Genomic DNA, 6,138 nt, shown 5'->3' with positions numbered 1-6,138 from the left:
CAATATCCCAGCATTATCGGAAGCTGAGTCTATACTCTTATATTAATATAATATCTGATCTAAGAAATAATAAAAAGGAATAACTTCCTCACTCCTTCATTATTCACACCTTTGTATTGGTTTTTACAGTGATCACACTCCCTCCTCCTGCTTTGGCTTTAACCCAATGAAAAGGGCCAGCATATGAGCTTCATCAAGATTTACACTGGCTTGTAACACCTTGGTGAGTGGAGAACAAAAGGCCAAGGTGACAGAAAACAGACAAATCCACAACAGAGACATGTGCCACATCTTGAATTCACAACTAAGCTGTTTCAATCCCGGGACGGTGTCAGGATGCATTAAGGTCCATCAGAAGCTGGACTGGTTTGTCATTATAGACAATGGAATTGTTTATATTAGACTGTGTGGAACCATTGCGTAATCGAAGAATAGATGAGATTTGTTGTCAAGATTTCCTGCTAGTGATATCGACAGAACTCCTTTATGAGCATTTTCTTGGTTGAAACTCTACAGCTGAGTTGCTTAAAGATACCCAAACAAATGCCAAAAGCATAGATTATACATTTATACATATCATGGTCACAATATCAGTTATATATACCTGCTGGTTTTATTTTTGGCAAGCATAAGCTAAATCAGGCATGCAGTTTCATTGTATCTTATTTTCAGCGGCATGGTCGAGTAGCGGTTAGTGATTCCGCCTGTCACCTAGTTAAATTCCCACAGAGAGCCTTTCTGTGTGGAGTTTGCATGAGTCTCCCAGTGTCTGCATGGGTTTCTTCTGGGTTCACCAGATTCCACCCACAGTCCAAAAACAAGCAGGAGGTTGATACTTTGGAAAAACTGCCCTGATGTGTGAATAGGAGCTGAATGGTTGTCTGTTTCGATGTCCGGCCTTTGATCGACTGGGAATAGGTCACCCCACCTTGCACCCAGTGACAGCTGGGATTGGCTCCAGCATCCCCACGATCCTTCCATTATCTGCCCCCGGGAGGCAGAAGGAAATAGATCCGTCCATCTATTTTATATCGTATTCTATCGTATTCTAATTTCTCCTTGTTTGTATAGCACATTGATGGAGACCCCTTAATAAACAGATTCATTATTACAATCGTCTTTAAAAAGATAGGCTCAATCTCCAGCTAATTGTGATATACAGCTGAGTACCACAAAAAAACAAGAGCTACCAAATATTTATAGGTTAAACCATGACACAATCCATGTTATACAGGATGGTGACCTGTTTGCCAGCCTCTATTGCACACACCAACAGGGATGAAGTTCTTGTTTTCCAGTGCAATCAAGATAATTATTGCATAGCTACAGACTGAGTTTCTGGGTGGTGAGAAATGATGAGAATTGAGTTGAGATTATCTTGAGGTCCGAGCTCAGCCCAGTATGAGTAACAAGGGATATCGTTAAGAGTGCATTTCATTCATTTCATTTTGATTAGATGTAAAATCAGTTACGAGGGATGTTTTGTAGATTTTCTGCTCTGTATTATTGTTATACTTCAGCTGGAATATTGTGCACAAACAAGATGAGGGCTCAGAAAACAACATCTATTGCCGTAATACTCTTCATCTTACAGTTTCCAGAATGAGTCTATGCTTCAGTCTCTGTTAACTGTCTGGTTACACCAAATGGATAAAAGGTAGGTATTCCCTTTATAACCTTTAACAAGACATTGTATTTTTAATGTCGCTCTTTTTTTATGCAGTTTCTCATTAAAGATGAATGTCCATCCATCCATCCACTGCCGGCCGCTTATCCTACTCAGTCACGGGGGGATGCCGATCCCAGCTGCCATTGGGTGAGAGGTGGGGCACAGCCTGGACTGGTCACCAGACAATTGCAGGGCCACAAATACAGACGGACGACCAGTCACTCTCTCATTTGCAGATCTGGGCAATTTACCCATGTTTTTCCGATTAACCTGCTACATGATTTTGGACTGTGGAAGGTAACCGGAGAACCTGGAGAAAACACAGAGGGAAATCTGCAAACTCCTCACAGAAGGGCCCCTTTCAGAGTCGAGGCAGGGTGTACCGGTATACTGTATACTGTACAATATATTACATTACATTACATTACAGTACAGTTATTTGGCGGACGCTTTTATCCAAAGCAACTTACAAAAAATGCAATTCAGTCACCGAAGATCCGAAGTAGTTGGAAGTCAGAAGTGACCACTTAACCATATAGCCATCTCAGAACCATATACATACATACATTCATTTCCTTGTTAAAAATGTTTGTGTAAAGGTGTGTGGTTCGATTCCTGGGGGGGGGGGGCTTTCGGTGTGGAGATTGCTTGTTTTCTTTGTGTTTCCTCCCACATTCTAAAAAATTAGGAAGATAAGTAGAGTAAGAAAGTTAAGTAGAGACCCTAAAGTGCCCAGATGTGTGAATGAGAGAGTGAATGTATGATTTGTATGTCTCCATATGTGGCCTTGCGTCTGACTGATGGCCTATCTAGGGTGTACCTTGCCTCTCGCCCAATGACAGCTGTGATTGGCTCCGGCATCCACGTGACCCTGAGTGCAGGAGAAGTGGTATAGATAGATAATTAATGGTCGTGTAACATTTTTTTAGCCTCTTCAAAGTTTCTGGCCTCCATTCCGACAGGACAGTCTGTGCAAAAGAGCTCCAAATTTTCTATTTTGGTGTTGAGGAAGGAATGTTATCCTTCGTGTGGGAGCTCAAAAAATGGTATGAATATCCACGCCGAATATCACATTTTGTTCTCGTGTGGTTAAGAACCATGCTGACAAAGCCCACTGATTTTATACAGATGCTGTACAAAACATTGTCTCAAAGAGCAACTGCCAAGATGTACCGCTAGTAACAAAATAAGTCAACAAATTTTTTGTCATTTTTACCTATACAGTTCCACATTGTGTCAACTTATAAAAAATTCCCAGTAGTTGAGAGAGGAGAAGTGCTATCAGATCATGCATATTAACACTCTCTTACTCTCTCTCTTACTTACGCTCTCTTAATTTTTTCAGTTATAAACCAGATATGTGTTCATATCTGTCACATGTTGAAAACAGCCAAACTGGTACTGACAGGCGGCAGCAAGCGGACGCAGATCATGAATATATTTATCAGTACGTTGTGCAAGTAGGATGAGTGATAAATTTAGAAAGAGATCACTGCAACAACACAATAAAAAAGAAACTCTTGTAGAGCAGGGAAGTATTTGCTGTACAAAATGGTTGTCACTCTTAACAAGGTAAGAGCATGGGATATTGACCACAAGAAATGTCAGCAGCGCTGCTCTGGCAGGCAAAAATAAATGAATAAATTCATCCAGCCAAAGTGGATCTTATCGGCAAACCATATTTACAATTAAGCTACTCCCATATAAAAACAAGGGTGGATTAAATCAATGTTTATCAGTGATCTTTGCTAAAGTTAATGAATTGTTGGAGAAGCTTTGTTTGCTAAAATGGCACACTACAGTCCTAGCAAATATACTTGGCTTAATATGTCATTGCTGTATGTGTATTTAACCATGTCAACATGTCTACCATGTGTTGGTGCATGTGTGCATGTGTGCAAGTGTCCATCTGCACGTCTTTCTCTTTTGTACCTGCAGGTTAGGAAAGTGTGTCATCAATTCCAACCAAAGATGTAAACTGAAGTGAAAACAGACATATTATGTCAGGGGTTCCACCTATCACAGTGGTTTGTGCTTCTGCCTCACAGCTCAAAGGACCCTGGTTGGATTACATCAGGAGACCGTTCTGTGCGGAGTTTGCATTGTGTTCTCTGTGTTTATTTGGGTTTCCTCTGTGTTTTCTGTTTTCCCCCCACAGTCCAAAAACATGTTAATTCAAAAAATTTGAAAAAATTTCCCAGATGTGCAATCGAGAGAGTGAATGGTTCCTGTATGTGTGTATGCGCAATTTACTGGCGACAAGTCCAGGGTGAACTCTCTCTCGCCCGATGGCAGCCGGGATAAATTCCAGCATCCCCCACGACTCTGAGTAGGATACGCGCTAGAAAAAGGTGAATGGATGGTTTCACTTATGACACTGATGAGTTAAATAGGTTCTCCATTGAGACCTACAAGTTGAGGCTTCAGATTACAGTCAGTATTTAAATGCATTTATGATATTATTCTCAGGATACCAGGCTGTATTTTTGGGAACATCAACTAAATGTCCAACCTCGCACCAAATTACAGCAGGTTGACAGAAGAACGGCTGAGATATGTACTATATGACCATCGACTGAATCTCTCCTGTCGTCATAATAAAAGAAGAAGGGAAAAAAAGTCAAAGTCAAAGCCAATTTTTCAACTTTCACATTTTTTCTCAAATCATCAACAAAAGAAAGAGGGCTTAAAAGACAAATAAAAGAAGGTACACTATTGTCAGGCAACTTACTCCAGGTCCTGCAAATGGTAGATGCCCAACTTATAGCAAAAGTGCTTCACATTGGTTTACATTCACCCATTCAGCTAGGAGTTCAGTTTCTTGCCCGAGGACACTTCGACATGGAGACAGGAGCTGGGGATTGAACTGTCAACCTTCTGACTGGAGAACACATGCTTTACCAACTGAGCCCAAGATACAATGTGTATGTTTATTTTACTGCTTGATTCTGAGGGTGAAGATGAAGAGTTACAACATGGGAAATGCTGCTAAACTGGTTCAGTGTCACTGACATCTGTGTAGGAGACCGGAAGAGAGTGGAACTGAATTAAGTTAAATACATTAGGAAAAACCGAAGAATTGGCACAGCAAGAAGGATTATTTACACCTTAAGCCCGCAAATGTCAATTTACATGTGAAAATGCTACATACAAGGATATAAGTGGAAAATAGGAAGAAGATTGTTTATGTATATAAATATTTGGTATATTATTCCAACGAATTTTCCTATATATATATGATGTTTGCTATATTTCCCATTGCCGTCAAGTCACATTGTGTTATGCACTAAGAGAAAATTGGGTTATTTCACTGTAAAAGTCATTCTTTCCTCATTCCCTTGGTTATCTAATTATGCAATGTTGATCTCATTGGAATTCAAGAAACAGCTAAACATAGTTGCAGCAGTTGGTTACCCTGAGAATACCATTACAGAACAGGAAAATATCACAAAATAAGAAAAGTCATAGGGCACTGAAGAACACATCAGGAAATAATGCATTTCCAGTGAAAGGCCTGGTGGTTAGCATGTGAATATAGTGATTATTGGATGATTGTCATTGTGGTTTTGCAGCTTCTTTCTAAGTTAACCAGATTCAGTAAATACAGGACAAGATGTTGTAATCCTTAAGGCAAGCGCATACAGGAAACACTGGTAAAAACAAGCCTGTATTTGGAATTTGGAGCGCATCTTCATTAGTGTGTCTAAGTTTCCTCGTGTGTTTTGGCCTTAACACTATACACCCTCAACAAAGGCAGCCAAAGGTGATCAGTCCAGAGCTTGCCTTCAATGCCCAATTGTTCAGGGGACTTGCCTTATGCCAAGAAAGTGTCTGGCTTTCATCAAAGACTGTGCAAGGCAGGGTTGTCCTTTTCCTGAGTCAAGCAATGTTGACCGCAAACTCGTGGATGCCTCAATTTTGGGGCCCACCAGTGATCTTTTCTCCTCAACCAGAGGCACCAGGCTCCCCTCTCTGCTGCTTCTAACAGTTCTTTTATGGCTGTGCAATGCTTTTGGCCCCCGACTGCAAAATCTCTCAGCAGTCTGGTGGTAGAGGTTGCCACAAAAACTACACCACACTTCCACAGGTTAGCCTTCAGTGCCCCAGCCATGATGTTGTACTTTGGCTGCTAGCTCAGTATAATGTAGCTGTTTTCTTTTATAAGCCTCCTCCATTGAATCCTCTCAGGCTACTGTAAGCTCAATTATACGTGCTTTCTTGTGCAAAGAGGACCAGAGCACCTGGTCAGGTCTCTGGGTTGTGATGGCAATTTTGTCAGCTTGGGATCGATGTCTGCCCTCATTTTCCAATCACAGGCCAATTCCAACTGGCCTTGTTTGGTTGGATTAGCGCCGCTTGCAGTCTCCTAAGATAAACAGCAGTTATGCAAGGCAACCTACAAGGAAAATTATATTAAATAGAAACCAGAGCTCGTCTGCACGTCTATAAACAATGTTGTGAATAACCGA

The sequence above is a fragment of the Fistularia commersonii genome, chromosome 13 (genome assembly GCF_037954325.1).
Source record: "Fistularia commersonii isolate RoL2024-O1a breed Wild chromosome 13, RoL_Fcom_v1.0, whole genome shotgun sequence".
Classification (NCBI taxonomy): domain Eukaryota; kingdom Metazoa; phylum Chordata; class Actinopteri; order Syngnathiformes; family Fistulariidae; genus Fistularia; species Fistularia commersonii.
The sequence above is the reverse complement of the archived record's forward strand: the minus strand, read 5'-3'. Positions refer to the sequence as shown.